The sequence below is a fragment of the Aythya marila genome (assembly GCF_965140915.1).
Source record: "Aythya marila genome assembly, chromosome: 13".
Lineage (NCBI taxonomy): Eukaryota > Metazoa > Chordata > Aves > Anseriformes > Anatidae > Aythya > Aythya marila.
The window spans coordinates 18,503,559-18,522,597 of NC_139054.1; the positions used below are offsets into that span (position 1 = coordinate 18,503,559).

Genomic DNA, 19,039 nt, shown 5'->3' on the forward strand with positions numbered 1-19,039 from the left:
CAATGAGTTGCTTGTTGGGTCAATTATAGTCAGGATCAGGCTTATGTAATTAAGTGAATTTTATCCTGCCTGCTATTGCTGTGGCGATTCCTGAATAATCTCTGGGTGGATGTCAGTGTTTGATTGTACTTTTATATGAACCATCTCAAAAACAATTTATAAAAGAGGTCTTTTCCTTAGTTCTGACTTTCAGTGCTTCATGCAGTGTTCCCACGGGATGGGCAGTGTTTGCCTTTTTGTGACAAAGAGGACAAGACTTGGAACAGCCGTATGTCTCACCGTGGATGCACAGGAGACCTCGAGTCCAAAGAGAAATATCACAGAATCAAAGAATGGCTCGGGTGGGAAGGGACCTTAAAGATACCTGGTTCCATGCCCCCGCCATGGGCAGGGAAGCCACAGGGATGTACACACAAAGTCTGACTAGGCAAAGCACTGATCCACTTGTGGAGCGGGTATGCCAGAGGTGGAGCAAAGACTCTTATCTGCTGATAAAATGGAAGGGGCCAGTACCAGGAACTGTATGTTAACAGGCTTTGTGACTCAGGTCTGTGTACACTGAAACATACTCAGAAATGTTGCCTTCCAAGGAACTCCCTTGTGCTCACTCTATAAATAGAAGTGTCAGTCATCACAAAAATGAAGCCCAGAGGCACACCCGGAGCAAAGCAGCAGGCTTTTCTGCGCTGCCTTGCCTAGACAAGCACTTGGATGACACTTGGGTTGCTTCTGTTGGCCCAAACACCAATTTTAATCTTGCTGTAGAATTCCACATTTAGCTTGACTAAAAGCACTTCAAGTGCTTTGTGTTTCTGAAATAGTCTAAGTAGGCTATTGTTCAAAGGCACCAAACCCAGCATAACGTGATTCAGAGCTCTCTAGTTCCGCATCACACCTGATTGCTGGGGATGCAGAGAGGAATGTAATTAAAAATTCAAACAAATGCAGTAAAGGAGCTGCCTTAACCCTCTAAATCCATCATCAGATTGACTTTCAATTACACTTTACAGTTTATTTACTTATTGTGCAACCCTATTTGTTGTCTTAAAATATTTATAAGCTTTTGTGGGAGTATTTGGAGCCTAAAAGTATATTTCTGTACTCACTGTTAGTTTCGGGCTCTCAGATAGTGGAGGTCTGTAAAGATACCAATAATATAAACTCTTCTGAGGAGAGCACCATGGTTTATTCCCTCAAAATAACTTGGTCATAAATACGCATAACCATCTGTATCAATTTCCAAGGACTTTTTCTTATTTGATTAGTACTTAGCAACCCATGTCAGGGGCCGTGCTCACAGAAAGGGAGTACTAAATCCTGTGCAGAGGGTTGCTCTGGATCAGCTGTCCGCGTGTAGCCCCCCTGGGGCTGGCAGCGTCCTGGGATGTTATTCCAACATTCCCACAACCCTGGACTATTGCAGTTGGTGTAGCGTAAACATTTTGAATTTTTCCAAAATGTGGCAGGCAGTTAATTCAGTGGGATTTTGCTAAAGGCATGCAAAATGCTAGACCTTTGCTGTCTGATCTGGCCTGTTTGACAGCCACAGAAGAAGTAGGAAGTTTTCTTAGCCCGTATCAGCTGTGGGAAGCTGATGCTGCTGCCACTGAAGGCATTTATTTGTGTGCAGTGCATTCACAGAATCATAGAACAGCTCAGCTTGGAAGCGACCTTAAGATCATCTGGTTCCAGCCCCCTGCTATGGGCAGGGACACCACCCAGCAGATCAGGTTGCCCAGGGCCTCATCCAACCTGGCCTTGAGCACCTCCAGGGCTGGGGCACCCACAGCTTCTCTGGGCAGCCTATTCCAGTGCCTCACCACTCTCTGAGTGATGAATTTCCTCCAAACGTCTCATCTAAATCTCCCCTCTTTTAGTTTAAAACCATTCCCCCTTGTCATTATCTGCCTGAGCAAAAAGTTGTTCCCCATCTTCTTTATAAGCCCCCTTTAAGTATTGAAAAGCCACAATGAGGTCACCCTGAATTGTTCTATTGCAACAGAGCCACAACACCTGCCTCCACACAAGTGTTTATTTACTCCTCAGAGTCTCATGTGAAATTGGTGAAGAGTTAAGCACCTGGATACAGCTGTAGATCTGGCTTAGGCCTTTGGGGTTGATGGTAGCTCTCGTTCTGTCTTTCCTGCCTCCTACTCTGAGAAAAGCCTACAAAAAAAGCAAAACAGCTGTAGCTGCTGGTGCTTGTGCTGGTCTGGGCATGCTGGAGAGAGGTTTGTAGCAGAAGCAGAGGGGTTCACAGCAGTCATGGTGGTAGCATAAATGTTCGGTTTGCCCCCCTTGTTTGGCTGGTGAGCTACGTGCCACGAGTGCTCTGGCTGCCTCAGGCTGAAGAATGACTTTCTAACAAAAAGTACCACCATCAGAGAAACCCTTTCTGTGTCAGAACCAAAGCAAGCTCTCTGCTGCTTGGTAAATCACACTAAAGTGGTTCTGTCTCTGTGGAATTGCTGTTCCCTTGAATTTGCATTGGCTGCATAACCTTTTCAATGCCTATGATTAACTTTAGTTGTATGCCTTTTTTTTTCCCTCTCTTCTTTTTCATGCTGTTTTGAAACTGAGGCTAATAAAGCAGAACAAAATAGAAAATTCACAGTGAAAATCTGGGAGTTGAACTGTCTCCCTGATCAGAGGGAAAGGTCTTATTTCTAATCATCAATTGCATTTTCTTAAGCAAACAATTTTTGAAACTGTAAAGTGGGATCATTCCTTGAGTGGCAGTATTTGTCGTACACCTGTCTGAAGTGAAATTTGCTTTCAGATTAACAGTGTGAGTAACCGAACTGTTTGTATGGTGCCTGCATCTCTTAACAGGTATGGCAATGTAATTTTAAGGCTAAGCTAAAACCTGAGATAAAATTCATGCAATTGTCTTGAACTTGATGGTTTCCACCTGCTTCTGTCATCCCTGAAATGGAGGTTTTGGGTAGATATATGTTAAAATGATGTTAGAGTTTGGTGCTTTTTAAACAGACCCGTTCATGTTGTAAAATAGAAGGCAATCTCACTTGTTATTTAAAAAATAACTTTTAATTCTCAGTGTTTCAAGGAAACACTTGGACACAGATATGTTGGTGCACTTATTTACATGGCTGCAGCACTCTGCAGCATGTTTAATGTGTATCTCTGCATTCCCTGAAAACCTAGCATAGGAGCACAGTACTGGGAGAAGGTTGCTGGTTTAATTAGTTTTAATTCTGGCTGAGAATGATATGACACTTCCCATCCTGCTTTGGTAGTAATCCCATTATAGCTGCTTAATTATTTGAGTTACACTGAGTATGGCAGAGTCTAATGGCGTTATGTGACAAAGTTGTCTAGCAGAGGATCGGCCATCCTGAATAACAAGACAGTGCAGAAGACCGGTGGAGAGAAACGTACACACGTTTTTGTCATGTTTTTGATTTGCCTGGGGCAGACAACCAACGTTATTCATCAGCTGATCAGGGCTCAGATCCTGCAGCCCAGCAGCTTTATGGTACACCGCGCTAGCAGTTTGAATTCTTCGGGAGCACTTGTTATCCTTAGGTGCTCAGGTAGGCAGTGAGATTGCAAACTGGAGGGAAGCGATGGAAAATGAAACTGCCAGCAGCCTGTGTGCTATGGGAGCAGCTGGGAAAGCTGCAGGGTGTAACCTTTCAGTAACAACTCTTGTCTGGTGGCACACAGCAATGCGATTGGGATGAACTAATAAAAGTAGTGGGGCAGCCTGGCCTGGCTTGCTTCCACCCCTGTCCCGCCTTCCCTCGCGGCAGCAGGATCCAGCAGCCAGGCAAACGTGCTGCTGGTGGAGAAAGCACCGACCTTGGCCTGTAGCTGGGGCACGCTGTACACCACCACTGGCTTCGTGGTCCAACCCCTACGGCTGCACTCCATGCTGTCTCCTGGCTCCCATGTGGCAGCTGCCTTCCTCTGAGCTGATGGGCACCAGTCCCATGGGCAGCCTCCGTGCCCTGCAACTTCCTAGCCTCCATTTGGAAGCTGCCCCGTTGTTCCCTGGCTCTCACAAGCAAAAAAACACAAAAGCCTCAGGTTTTCACCAGCCTCCCCGAAGAATCATATTGCTTTTCAGGTTTATCAGAAGTGCAGTGAGACTCTTTTTGCTCTTTTCTGTCCCAACCACTGAATATTGCTTCTGTGCCAAGAATGATGTAAAACTCCTATTGGGTGGCCTCTTCTGTAATGTTCGATGAGTAAAGTGAAATGTTCTTGGAGCCTGTATGAAACGCTGAAAAGCTTCCAATTCGCTAAGCAGACAGCTCGCAGAAAGAAATAATGGCTTAAAACGTGGTTTGTGGACTTATATCCTCTGCACTACTGATGTGACTAGCATTGAACAAGCATTAGCTCTTCATTGTGCCCTGAAATGCAGGTTAATGCCCTAGATCCAGCGGGGACTGTTTCCTTAGCACCCATAATGACCACTGGCTTTGCATCTCTAGAAAAAGCTCCTTTGCAGTTTGCTGTGACTCTGGGAGTCAGGTCACGCCCCAGTGGACAGCTGACCTGTAGCTGATGGATTGGAGTGGTTGTATGTTGCTAACAGTAATTACATGTAATTAAAGTGGCTTCCTGGGACAGCAAGACCTTGACCTTGCAAGCAATCACTTGCAGCCTTGATTTTAGTCCTGTGGCGTCAGTGAGACTGCTGTGGCATTGAAGTGAGCCGTGGGGCTGGGGGCTGGAGGGAGCTATGCGTCTAACCGGTGCGTTCCATCATGGGGATGGCAGTGACCTAAGATGCAGCAGGACTGTCAAATTTCTCATGAGCCATGTAATAATTAATGCTTTTCCCTAAATCCCTAGCTCCAGGCATGGTGGTAGTGAATAATGTTGTGAAAGTTCAGTTTGTATTCTCTGCTTCCTTAAAGTAAGGATGTTTCTGTCATTTCGGTTGCATTAAAAAAAAAATCTTGAAATAATTCCAAATACATCCCAAAAGAGCATGAAACAGAAAACAAATCAACTAGGCACATTTATTTTTAATATTTTTATTTTTTTTATAGTTCTGTTCATAGTTTTTGACTATTGGGAGTGGCCCTGTGTAAGCACAGAGCTACCACAAACGTGTTGTCATATGGATTTAAGAAGGATTAGAAAAGATTAGCAACTTCTTGCAATTTGGACTTTGAAGGCAAACAGGACAATGCCTATTCCCAATTTTTCTACTTCAACATTGCATTAACAACAATAATAGTAGAATAGTTGATAACTACTTGATAATTTGTAGAAAGAAAATTATGTGAATAACATAATCTCTCTTGTAGTTCCTATACTGTTCATAGGCTATGCTCATTTTTGCAGGTGTTTCCTTTTTTAAAACATGATCTGAACAAAGGGATAAGGGTGGCAGTCTGTGAGTTCATCGCAACGATGGACTCTTGACACCTACACCAGACTTGCTTAATTTTGATTGCACACAACTCCACATGCCTTAAATATGTTATCCTATCCCTCTCTGTAGCAGCTTGATTTCCTATCCCTCTCTGTAGCAGCTTGATTTGCACTTGCAGAGAACGAGCAGCAAATATTTCCCGTTTCCTTAGAAAATGCTATTTTTGTGTTCTCATTCCTGTAAGTAAACTCATTTTGTGCACTAGTCCCTGAAGGCAAATACAGCAAAAGCATTGTTTCCTCTATGTAAATAAATGCATAATACATTTAGGCATTTTTAATATCTGAATTGTATAAATTTCAGGCACAGTTCTGTTTTATGCCATCAATGTTAAGCATACAGCCTATTTTGACACCTTCTCTTGTGATGCAGAAGCTTTGTGTAACTGGTAGGTTAAAAAACCTCATTGCACCCATCTGAGACTGGAGAACACGCAGGTGAACGCCAGCCTGGCTTGGATTGGTGGAGGGAGCACAGGAGGAAGGGAGGGATGCTGCCCTGTAGCAAGGGGACAGGAAGAAAATGCTCCTGATTTCTAGCGATGAGAAATTCTAATGAATGTTATTCCTTTTTTCCTTTAAGATTTATTCTTTAGAGTTTTCTTCTCTGACTGCTTATAAAGACACTAAGCAAAATGCAGTTGGTCCTTGAAAATTCTGGCTACAAGCAGTTGTAAAATCCATTTGTTTTTGAAAAAAAAATAATCATAAAAATCATAGAACAAGGGTTCTCATGCTAAAGTTTGGCAGTTCAGTGGGACTCCTCACAAAATAGACATTTACTGAGAGCACTTAAGATCTACTGGGCAAATGTGGACTTCTAGTTCAAATTGAGTATTTACTAAGGGTCTGGTGTAAGGCCCAGTTCAATCCATATAAATTGGCCTAAGGGAGAGACTGGGTGATGCACAGATGTAGCTGAGATTTTGAAATGCCGGCAGTATATTTATCCTGAAACAAGTTATGCTGTGTATGCCTGTTAGAGGTTGCAAAAAGAGGAAATGGCAAAGCTGAGCAGGCGTGCCAAGGAGTTTGGTGCAACTTAAATGTGTGTGCCGAGCCTTGTGCTGGAGCAGAGCACAATTTCATATTGCTTAGCAACACTGCTGCGTACATTTCCCATTTCCTTCCATGTTGAAAGCCAGTGAGCAGCAAATGTGCGTTTCTGGTGGCTTCCTGCTGATGTGAAGGGAGCGGCAGTGCATCCAGGGGCAGGGATGGGACGGCATGTGAAAGGGGCATCAGGCAGCATCACTTCACCACCCGCAGCGCTTTTCTGTCTGAAAATGGAAAGCCTTTACTAATTGTCTCTCTTTGAGAAGCTACCTTCTCCTCCTTGTTGTCTTCTGCTATAGGGGAGGTTACTGCTTGTGTTGGAAGGCAGGGAACAGATTTCTCAAGATGCTTTTGGCACAGGCACCCTATGCCTAGCTTGAAAATACAGCTCTTCAGTTCAGCACTGGAGCAACGGTGGTGTTAAGCAGAGCCACACGGTGTTTCCTTCTCTGTGGTGAGTTCATTCTGCTGTACGCTGCCCTCAACCTAAACATGTATGGCCACAAATATGTGTATTGCTTCCAGAGCAGTGTGTGTCTGTACAGAATCAATGCCATTTTATTGTGTGCACATCTATACTCTCACCTGTTTCCTGTGCTACCACTGATCAATACTGGTCTTGACATGTGGTTGGAGGTCTCAGGCTTCAAGATCTGTTTTCCAGAAGTATTTTCCTTGTGCCTGCCAGGCTTTGCATGGTTACTTTGCATGGCTTTTTAGCTGTTGGAATGAAATAAGCCTTAAAACCCACCTGAGGTCTCAAAGGAGTCACTGATCTGGGGTTAGAGCTCATCTCATTTAGGAGCAGAACTCACCTCAGTTAGGAGCAGGCTGTGTTGTCTCAGCTCCTTACGCAATCGGTGAAGGAATATGAGGCACCTCAGGAAGGAGGTGTGTGCTCCTCCTCACCTTCTGGAGGATGGGGCGGTTCATCCCTGCAGATGCCTGTGTTCCTCTGTGTTCTACAGAGCATCCTCACCTGCAGGACCCAGCTCCCCCCTCCAGGTGCAAATCAGGGCCTTGCCCAGTGACTGGGTACAGACTTGAGCCCCTCCTGTGGCTCCCACTCCGTCACTGTGGCCCTATGACAATTATTGGCTTTGTGATTAGCAGGCGATTAGTAACTTCTTTCCCATGACTTGGGCCACGTAATTTGTAAACCTCTCAGAAAGTTCCCTGAAGCATGAGCCAATTTCTCTTTTAAAACTGTTATTAAGTGGAAAAAAAAAAAAAAAACAACCAACGAGCCTTACAATACTAACAGTGCTCAGCCAGATAGCATCAAAAATCATTCACAGTTCTCACTGCCAACCAATACAGATTTGCACATTACTGTGCAAAGGACACAGAGGCTCAGTTTTTGTTTAAAACAACTTGTTTTTTCATCAGTAAAAATTGAGGTCCCCAGTGCCAAGTAAAATAAAGCCAGGTTCTTAGCTGGTTTAAACTAGATGGGCTCCTTGTAGCTTCAGTGGACCTGCAGTGTATTATTCTTGCTGAGTTTTAGCTGCTACCTGACTTTCCTTCTCTACCCAAGACATACAACAGGCTTGCAAGGCATCAGTCCGAGGAGACACATAGCTCTTCTGTACCTGTTCAGCCCTAGATGCACAGTTCCTGCAAATACAGGTAGGATCCTGCTTATACGCTGTTACTGTCTTTTTTTTTCTTTTTTGCTTTGGAATCCAAAGTTACATTTATGGCTTGCTAGTGAAGTGCCTGCAGTAATGGATGAGAAATTTTTGTCTCTTTCATTATTCCAGCACACTGTAAGCTAACATTTTAACACTCAGTAAACCAAACTGAGCACCAGTTTGTTCTCAATCCAATGTTTTTGTGACAAGACAGTGGGAAGAAAACAGCATCTACAAGCACCACGTTCTTCCCTTGGTGCTCCCAGCAATTTTAGCACCCCAGCTAAATAGCTGGGGAGGAAAATTACAGAGACCATCAGTATAGCAAAAATCTGAATGAAAAGCCCCAATGAAATAGTTGCTAGTGATTTCTGCTGTGCTTCCACATTGAAGTTCCTCCAACACTGAGCCAAACATGAAGAAATGCTGAGAGCATTAATCACGCTGCTCTGTACTTTTCAGCTATCTTTTGGCAGCCTTTGAAAGTCACAGCTAAAAATACTGAAAACACTCTAGGTTCAGTGGGAATCGAGTTAAGAAAAAGGATAGCATAGAAAGAAGATGACTGAGAAAGAGTTGTATCATGACTGTACTTAATGAGGCCTCAGTGTAGGTGGGAAGGCAAAAGGACTGCTCATCCATGTTAAAGGCACACCGATCCAAAAAGCAGCCAACCACTGTAGTCCAAAACATTTTCTAGGTTTTGGGGGACATTTTTCTGTTACTGTAACATAGATGAACAAACCTTTGTCGCTTCAACCATGGCACAAGAAGAGGAAGCACCCCAGAGACAAATCTCTGGCAGAGGAGTAATGCCTAAAGGTCACTGCAGAAATACTGGTGTCTTGGAGCAAGCCCAAAGCTTTTTTTTTTTTTTTTTTTTTAAACTTAGTGAAGGCTCAGGCAACTGTAAGTTCCCACTTCTCCCTGCTTGCCCATCTGGACTGGGTGCTCCTGGCAGTCCTTGGCAGAGGCACTGATCCAGCCCCAGGATACCCAGTCTCCTTTCCTGGGCATGGAGGTTGATGCACTTGGGCAGTATCATCATTCATACCAATCACCAGGGATGTACGTTGCTATCAAGGACCTGCCAGACGATTGCAAGAAACTGTTTAGTGTTTTACGTGGCTGCTGCGAGCTGTTCACACAAAGACTTTAAAAGAGTGAAAGTTGTGAAAAGCATAAGCGTATCTGGCCACAGCAATAAAATGGATTTTTTCCCTGATTTTACAAGCCATTGTAGAGTTGTTCCCACTGTGTTTACTTGCCTAAAAGTGCCATTTTTCACTGTCACTGATCAGGGCTGGCCAGAAAATGAACCTTTACTAAACTATCACTCCTTCTTTTGCTTAATGTATGAGCACTGACTCTCCAGCACCCAGAAATTCACCTCTCAGTGATGCCTGGAGGCTCTGTAAGCCTGCCACTTGCGGAGTTTGTGGCATGCTGTAGGGCTGTTATTCTGTACCTGTGTTAGACATCAGCTGTAGCAGCCTGGGTATAAGGTACCTGGCTAAAAACATGAAAGCACAGGCTGCAAATCCAAGCAGGTACATGTTGTACCGAGCCATCCTGTCACAATTCTTTCTGCAGCTGCAGGATCCATCTTACACTGCTTTATCTGATGCCAAACCCTCCCAAACGGGCTCCAAGCATCCCAGCCAACTCCCGGTGTGAGCACAGCGCTCTCAGCGACCTCGCCTGCCTCAGTGCTGCTGCCACTCGCTGCGGCCAGGACGTGAGAAACCAGGCAAGTTCTGCAGTGCTTCAGGGAGAGAGCAGCAGGGCTGGGGCCACCACAGAAAGGAGCTCACATGGGAAAAGCCCTGGCAGCCCTGGGTGGGAAGAGCAGTGAGAAGATGCCGGCTGAGGTACCGCTCCCCTCGCTGCCCTCCCCGCTCCCTCCCTCCGTCCCCAACCCACCTCTTTGCCTTTGGCTCTGCCGGCTGCCAGGTGTCATGGTGGTGGTGCCCAGGGGCCTTCCCGCAGCCCTCTGGGCCCCGTGGCCACCTGGGGCTCCTGGCTCAGCCCCCATGCGTGGAGGGGGATTGTGACCTGCGTTAGGAATGAGTCCAAGAGGCAGCTGCTGGCCCTCAGAGAGGAGAACGCGGGCTAAAGGCACAGCTGCCTGCTGGAGGAGACCTGAGACAGTGTTTGGAAAAAGAGGGCAGCCCTACAAAATAAAGGATGTGTCTGGTGCCTGGGCAGCCCTAAAAAATAAGGGGTGTCCCTGGTTCCTGCTGCACAAACAGTGGCTCCCACGGGACGCTGCCTTGTGCACTCTGCTGCTGCCTTCCTGCTTTGCATTGCGAGTTACTGCTGAAAGCCTGGGGCATGAGGTATCGCTGCCCCGTCACTTCTCCTGCTCTTTTGTCTATATTTCCATAGCTCCCCCCTCCACCCCGCTTCTGTTTACTTCCTTCTTCAGGCTGCATTGTTGTACGTAGTTGGCACAGCTACAGGAGCAGCGTTCGTGTACTGCTGCTCCCTTTGCAGCCGGTTCTTTGTTCCCCAGTGTGATCGATGCAGTTATACAAGCTCTGGTACCCTGTGGCTGCCTCTCCTCCGTCTGTTACGTCTTGCGTAGCTTTCTTTGTGTGTGCTTCTTAAACAAAACAGCTGGCAGCAGAGCTTGTCCTGCCCAGGTACGTTACGGACCGCTCTGTGCCTCTGTGCCTCTGTCCTGGGGCAGACCACACGCTGTGGGCAGAGCAGTGGAGACCTGGTGTCACACTGCTGTGGGGCTTCTCTGGGGATGCCAGCACCTGAGGATCAGCTGGTTATGAGGGCTGACCTCATGCCATTCCCCTTCTTCCTGCTGTCCTTCTCCCCATCCCACCTTTGGTAGAATATCTGAGAAGCTCTGCGTAGAGAACTAGGTCTCTGCTCTCCTGCAGGGTTCTGTAATTGAAGTGCAAACTTGTTGTTCCTCCTGAACCCATAGATCATGTCCCTTCAACAAGCCTACGTCACCGGGAAGGAGGCAGCCCTTGCCACAGGATGGCACAACAAGGGTGAAGTGTCCGCTGTGTGGCAGGCTCACTTTGCATCCAAATCAATCTTGTTATCTGTGCTTCAGAGACGGGAGATCAGTGATACCTCCTGCTCAAAGGGAGCATGAGGCTGTGCTGGGGCTGCCAGCAGGCAGCAGCCCACACTGGGAAGCAAGCGCCTGGCACTGGCCCTTGGATCAGGATGAAGTTACCTTTCTGTGAGGCAGCCCCAGCTTCACCTCGGAGGGCAGAGAGCAGCCAGCTCAGGGAGTTTTCCCTTTCAGGGGATATTTTCTGCTTGTGCCGTGGCTGCCGGACCAGGGGCAGCTATCCTCAGAGGGACAGCTCTCACTGCTCAGATGGAAGCTCCTAATACTTACTCAGCTGGAGCACCCAGAAATCAACCAGTGTCATTCAATGCTACAGGTGATTGCGTTATTCTTATCCAGAAAGTCTGGCCTCCCCACCTCCTTGCAAGATTTGTGGGTGTTCGTGGAGCTGCACAGATGGCAGAAACACCTTGTCTGTGCAAGAAAGTGGTGCCAGATCATCATCTGAAACTGATTTTATTTTTGGTCGATTTAATTAAATTGGTACAATCTGTTTGGATTTCTCACTTGAGTTTCCCTAAACTTTCTCTTGAGCTAAACTAAATGGCGGTTCCCGTCCACGTGCAGGTTTGTGCTACTTTAAACACAGTTGTCTAGAATCACACCTGCAGTTAGTTAGCTCGCTGAAACTTCTTCCTGTCCTCCTCATGTCTGTGGATGTTGCACATCACCCTTCACTGGGGACATTTAAATACGAGATCTCTCACATAACTGAGTGCTGTAGGGAACAGACAGTGGGATCTGGTGGTTTTTTTTCTTGTTGTAGATAACAAGTGCTGCCCAAAATACCTTCTGTCCCACGCAAGTCATCCGGCTCATGGAGCACATAAATGGCTCTGCTAAATGAGTTCACGCCTGGGAAGCTGCATTATTCCTTTGAGAAAAGTGGCCAGTTTATTAAAAACTATTCCCATGTGTGAATTTGTTTGCTCATGGAGAAAGATCTGTGACAGAAGGCGAAGCCACTGCTTTGGTAACAGGATTACTGTTTTACAGCCACCTTTATTCCATTTTTGAGTTCTTTCAGAATTACCCACTTGTGGCTGGAGCTTTAAAAGTCATCCTGGACACAGAAGGGAGGATGCTGCATTATCCAAAGTTTCCTCAGCAGACAGCACTGGTTTCCCGTGGGTTTTAGCACTGTTCTCTGTCTCATGTCATTGAGCTCAGAAGGCAAAGAAATACGAAGGAATTGGACCCCCCATGTTTTTGACTTCTGAGCTCATACCATGTTAAAAAATATATATATATATACTTTTTCTTGTTTGTTTTACAGCAGAAATAGCCTCAGGTTCTGCCCTCAGTGCCAAGGCCCACTAGCTGGAGGAGCAGGGAGGGATAAATCACCAAGCCACCCCAGTGGAAATGCATGCGGGGCTGGGGGCTCTGCTGTGCGTGGCTGAACTGAGCCATGGGCCCTAACCTGCTCCAGAGCACCAGGCAAGAGGCATACACTCAGTGTTACTGGGGCAGAACAGGCAAGGTCAGGAAAGCAATTCGTGGTAGGTCACCACTGGAAGCAAACACGGGGAAATCATTCTTGGAAGAAAGCAAAGTTGAGGTCAGCAAATATTTTTCAGGGTCAAAAAATAGCAGCCAGCAGTTGTCGTGAGTGGCTGCTTTTTTCCTTCATCTTCAGGCCGGGAAGTTTCTTTGTTTGAATTTGGCCAAAACTTATTTTCTGTCTTTTCTACCAAGTGAAAATAGGTTCTGAAGAGGAGTGAGTAAAAGAGTGATGGGATGGTTAGTCTGGATAAGAAACTTTCACCTGCAATGGTCCAGCTTTAAGCTGCTGCTAATTTCCTACTTGCAGCTACCAGGTATTTATTTGTTGCACTTTCAAGTATGTGTCACAAATTAACAGCTAAGAAGATGCTCTTAGGAGTAACTTTAGAGGTGTGTGGCATCTATAGAGAATGTTAGCAGGAGAGCTGAGCTCTTTTAACATGCCTTTTCTCCCTTGGCTGAGGGGGAAGCCAGGACAGCAGGGTATTTCTCTGATGGAAAAGTCAGCGCAGCAGCAATGCAGGACAAAAGGTGTGTGAGGAGCTCAACACTAGCTCACAGCAAAGGTGTGGGGATGATGGGTTGTTGCAAAACAAAAAATCTTTTAAATCTCTGTTATTTTGCCTTTCTTGCCTTACTCTTTCTGCCTGGAAGTGCCGTCTTAGTGCAAGCCTCTGCTCCCCACCCCACAGCCAAGCGCATTTAGGGGCAGCACGGGAGCGCTCCCCTCTGCCCTGCACAGAAAGCCCCGTGTGGGGCTGGATGGAGGCAGAGCAGGGCTGGTCACAGCAAGGCCTCTGAAACGCTGCCGTCCTCTTCTGCAGCTGAGACCTGGCTGTTCTTCTTCAGTGGGGTGTTGGAGGTTTGCTTGGAGTCCTGGGGCTGTGCTTGTTTATTTGTGTTCTGGCAGCACGCGGAATTACAGTGAACTACATCCTGCAAGATCTGCAAATAGTTCCCACCTATGAAATAAACACAAGCCTCAAATATTTAAACTAAAGCATCAGACTGCCAGTTTATTACCACTGAATGGCTTTGTTGACCTTACAGAGGCTGAGTCACGCCTTTCCTCTGATGGGGCTTTTTTTTTTTTTTTTTTTTTTGGTGATCCCAGCTCTGTGAAATAATGGCAAAAGACTGAAAAGCACAGACTTTGTTTACCCTAGGTAGGATGTTTCATTTAATTAAGAATGGATAAAAGGAAGTAAATTGCTTGTAATGCAAATTTCACTGTGTAATTCCTTGCTGGAGGGAGATGGGTAGAGCCCAGTGTAGGTAATTATTCAGCTGACAGTTGCATCAGGCTGGGTAGAAATGTGTAAAGGACAAAAATCCTCATGCATCATTCTTTACCAAAGAACACTGAAGCCTTAACAAATCTTTCTCTAATGCTGTGGATCCGTCCTTTCTTCAGAAGCAGAGGTGTTTCCGAGGGTAAATGCAGATAAGCAGATTTCACCCACTTCTGATGTGGTCAGTGGCGTATTTCCTCAATTATACATTCCCCAGGTGTTCTGAAGAGGGGAGTGTACTCATCTTTTTGCCTGGCATGCTGGTGTTGTTCTAAAATGTCTGTGACCAATGGGCTGGGCTAGAGACCCTATTGCTCTGTTAGATTCCTGCAGTTCCTAAGGCCCAGAGCATCTCAGTGCCATTCCTGATCAGTGGGGAGGAGGAGGAATGTGGTATTAACAAAGCAGCTGGACTTCTCCATCATTAGAGAAGTGTCATGTGAGACAACAGCAGAAACTGAGAGAAACCCACCCAAGGCTGTGCTCTCAATGAACTGAGAGGTATTTTTCCTTTGTTGGAGTGAAAAGCCATCACTGGCCTGGCTCTTGCATCCAGCCAAAACTGCCCTCCATGGTGCTCTCTTCTGTCCTTTCGGTGGGACGAGTCAGACAAAAGATCTGCAGCCACAACATTTTTAATGGGATAACTCTTCAGAAAAAAAATGATATTACATACGTTGTACTACCTCACAACCACTCTTGTCTGTGAAGAATCAGGCAGTGCAAAGAGAAGAGGGTGCACCATGGAGGAGCCCTTGTGGTGCTGCGGAGCTGCGCCTTGCAGTGGCTAGCCAGAAGACAGTATTTCATTTCATGACTGAGAGAAGGGAGAGGTGAGCACAGAACAGAAGAAGGAGGGTTGGTGCTGTGACTGTGACCACAGGACAAATGCATCTGCTGCTGGGCCATGTGCCGTTTCAGCAGGACAGCCCTCAGCTGCCATCAGAGCACCTGAAGCTGGCGGTGTGCAGGCTGCACTGCCGGCTCACTGGCACCCCTCAGGGCAAGGAGGCACAGTCTGGCCCCCACAGACAGGTTTTGTGCTGCTTTTCAGCCCATCCCTCCCAAAGAGAAAGACTGTCCTGTAGTTTGTGTTTTATTTCTTCTCTGCTGCTAAAGGAGGCCAACCAAATACCATCATATTATGCCCGTGAGCATAATGGCCATCACTGTTTTGGCTGTGTGATAGGGATGGCAACACTGCTGCATATTTCATGGTGCTGACGCCACAAGAAATAAGGTGAGAGAAGGAGTGTGGCTGGACCCTCCAGCATGAAACAGGGAGAGGCACAAGGCACAGGGCCCAGCAGGAGGAGTCCCTGCTCATGGCAGGGGGTTGGAATGAGATGATCTTTAAGGTCCCTTCCCAAACCATTCCATGATTCCGTTCATTACAGCAGAGATTGGAAACTGCTGTGTGACTCTGGTGCCAGGACCACGTCCATCGTCAGTGACACAATGCTGCTTTTGGTTTTGACCTGCCCTACAAGAGCTGTCATGACTAATAAGGGCACTGGGAAATGTCCACGCATTGTAAAGCATAAGGAGGTTATTTCCTTACGTTGTGACAGGATATGTGATAAAGAGGTATGGACAGGGGAAAGCAGCCTTTCCCGCTTGCTGCTATTTTCATCTGGCTATGAATAGCCTGGTGAGATCAGTATTATCTGTTCCGGGTTTTGTTATGTTTTGGGGAGGGATGTTTTCATATCTTTATTACATGGACCTATGTGCAGCCCCCGCTCTTCGAGGCTGAGGTGAGTCTGGATGATCCTGCACTGACCTTGGTGATGAAATGGGGGTGTTAAACACCCTGTTGTCGCTCGTGGCTCCTGCCTAGCTAATTGGCAGGTTAAAGTTCCTAAAGCCGTCCTCTTCCTCGGCATGCAAAGCAGCGTCTTGTCCTTGCGATCTGGATCTGCTTGTGGGGTCTGTTGTTCGTCTGGGCACATCCCAATGTGCAGTGCTGGGAAGGAGGGAAAGTACATGGTGAGAAACCACATCTGAGCATGGAGTGCCCTGCAGATGGTCTGGAGATAATTTGTGTCTGTAGGCAGATGCCAGCAAGAGCACTGAGCTGGTAACGTGCATCCGAGCGATTTGTGCTGGGGGTAGTTATGAAGAGCATTAACACAGTTCTGTTTGAGCTGGAGCTGAGTTAAATCTCCTAGAAATAAAATGAAAATGCAGCATAAAGAAGGAGGCAGCCCCTTCAGTGTCCGTCTATCCAAAAGGAGCTATGTTTTGTGCCTGCCAAGCATTTAATTTCCACCCAACAAAACTATTTGGAGGCGAGTTTCCTAGAAAAACAAAACCCTCTAGAATGACACCCTTCTTCTGCAATAAGAAGAAAGGTAACTCGAAGACAGAGGATGTATTACTCCAGGCGAGAGGTCTGTAACATTCCTTCCTTCATGAACAGCTCTTACAGCTGCAGAAACCCTACCCAGCGCTGGACAAACTATTTATTTTGGAAGGCTCTCCAGAGCTGCACCTTGCAGAGCTGCGTGCCCGTGACCCCACACGGCCAGCAGGCTCCCCTGGGGGTGATTCACCTGCGTTGGGTCACGTGTGGGCACACGCCGCCGAGCGCCGAGGAACAAGGAAATGAGCATTGTCCGGGCCAGGGGCTGTCCCAGCGAGCTTGCGCTTGGTGTGCCCCAACGCTGCTACGAGAGGGTGTCGCGCTCTGCTGAGGAAGGGTTGGTGATTGCTTGCCCCTCCAGTCTGGGGGTTGGATGTTGGTTTGGGGCCGGGGAATGCACGTAATGCTGCTGCTTGGTGCTTTGCTGGAGGGGGAAAGGGCAGCTCTGGACTGATCCGAGATTGTCACGTCTGAAGGCAGGTTTGTTCCTTTTGTTATCGTCTCTCTGAGCTTTTCCACAGATGCTTGGTGCTCTCCTCCATCCGAGGGGTCGGCAGAGCTGTTGGCTCTGGCGTTGCCCAGCTGCAGCAGGGCACAGTGTATGCTGCCTCTCGTGGCACTGCAAAACCAGCCCTGCAGGTGAAGACAGCAGGAGCTGCAGCTGCGGGGAAAAGGCTCTTTGCACCTAAATGCTGGTAGGCAGTTCTCTGGTTCACTAGATGGGGGCAGAGAGGGGTGTGAGGAATGATGGAAGCTCCCTGAGTAACACCTGGAACGAGCAAGCATCAAAGTCCCTTCCTCTGGAAGAGAAGCCGTAGCATGACACGGGTCTGCAGAGCGAGCAGCGTGGGGTGGGTGGAAGCAGAGCAGTTGTTACTGGGTTTTCTGATAAAAGGCTCGGGGATATCAGACGAAGCAAGCAAGCAGCAGGTCAAAACAAAACACGGGCAGATACTTTTTCACTGACTGTGGGGCTTTGAGGATATTGCAAATGCCTCGATGTGAGTTCAGCAAATAACAAGGAGGGTCTGTGAGGTGCACAGGGGTTGCTCTTGCTGCAGGGAGGCCCTGCCCTGCCCCGTAGGATGCTGAGCATGGGCTGGCTCGCTGTCCTCTCCCCGGCTTCATCCCCTCATCCCTTGCTGAGGATGAGCTCGTGTGTCACAGGGCAATCTAGCTGTCTGTGGCCATCCCTCTGTCGTTAAACTGGGCGCTGGAGAAGCTGCTGGGGGACAAGGTGTGCAGCTCCCACCGGGCTGGGTTAACAGAGCAGCCCTCGCTGCTTTGCCAGTGCCTGGGCTCTGGGCTTCCTGAGCTGCACAGCAGCTGAACGTGCTGTCACAAGTCTGCTGCTGGCTGGAGCATTTGCTTCTTCTTGCTGTGGCAGCCAAAAGAAATCAAATGCTAACAGAGGATGAGGCACAGCCAGTTGTGCCACACAGTAGGTCATGCCTCTGCTTGTCTCTGCACTGTCCTCAGCACCCACGTTGTCAACACTGCTGGGCGTGCAAGTTGATCTCTGTGATAATCTCTTCCCCCAAAAAAGCAGTTGGAAGGAAGTACGTTGGACATCCAGTGTCCTCAGATTTCTGGTTGTTACTGGAGCCATGTTAAGCTGCTTTGCCCACCCTTGTGTCATGACAAGTGGCAGGACCTGCGGGGCTGGTCCCATCACAGTGCTGCAGTGCCTGAGAGCAGCCCAAGTGTGCTCAGTGTGGGTTTCAGTGGATGCCACTAATCCAGACCCAGGTAATTCCCTCAATACTCACCAGTTTGGCTCCTGCTGCCAGAGAGCTGGGAGGGGTCTCCCACCATCAGGGGTAAAGGAGGGAGCAACTTCTTTGTGCTCAGCACTTTGTGCCCAAAGACAATTTGTTTCAGTGCGCTAACAAAGACATTTGCACCAGGAAAGTCCCAGTCTAGGATCAAATCTGCCCCGGCACTGCCTGGTGGCTCCCATCATCACCTTGCAAATCTACAAGGATTTTGTGTTTCCCATGTTTTGCCTGAGGCCCGTGGGGTCCCAGCTTTCTTGTGGCTCTGCGGAGGTGGGTGCCCGCACTGTGCCCACCCCCGTGCTCCCTGAGCTGTTCATTAGCAGGGCTTTGAGGGGAGAGAGGGTTCCAGGTAATGTCACAAAGCAAATCAAATCTGTGTGGTGCTGCTGAAGGAGTGAAAGTGTCAGCTCTGGGATTAGGCAACCTGGGGGAGTTTTAGCCTTAATCCACTGCAGTCACAGAGCCAAGCAAACAGGCAATGCACTCTCCTGTGCCCTTGGGGGGGTAACTAGGGGTTCTCCCATTTCAAGCCTCTGAGATGGGACATCACGGTGTGCCCATCGGAGACTGCGTGGCTCAAGGCACAGCAGTGATGGTGCCGCGTGCGGGGATCCTTTGTGAGCTGTGTTTGCTCCTGTGGGCCTGGGTCGGCAGCTTTGTGGCTCCTGAGCTGCCAGCAAAACCTCCAGCTGGAGCAGTCTGCTGGACCGGCCCTTTTTCCCACAGCAAGCGCATGAAGTGGTTTGATTTTTAACTATTTTGAAACAAAAGAAGGATTTGGCTGTTTGATTTCTGTTAACCTTTTCCTTCTAGCGTAACTGTTCCAAGAAGATAAAGCATTCCCAGAAAAGGGCCATTTACAAAGAAGCATTTTTTGCAGTTTTTCTAATTGA

At 47.6% G+C, this 19,039-nt stretch overlaps 1 protein-coding gene across 3 annotated transcripts in view; it reads left to right on the plus strand.

Annotated features, from left to right (window-relative positions):
* Positions 1-19,039, plus strand: part of LOC309882939 (synaptotagmin-like protein 2) — a 56,155-nt gene that overhangs the window by 9,916 nt on the left and 27,200 nt on the right. The window contains exon 1 of one of the 3 annotated variants that reach the window (XM_082770476.1): positions 16,567-16,705. The exons of 1 other annotated variant lie outside the window; for it this stretch is intronic. The gene's annotated coding sequence lies outside the window, so the exon portion shown is untranslated. One more of the 3 variants, XM_082770478.1, reaches the window with a different exon arrangement.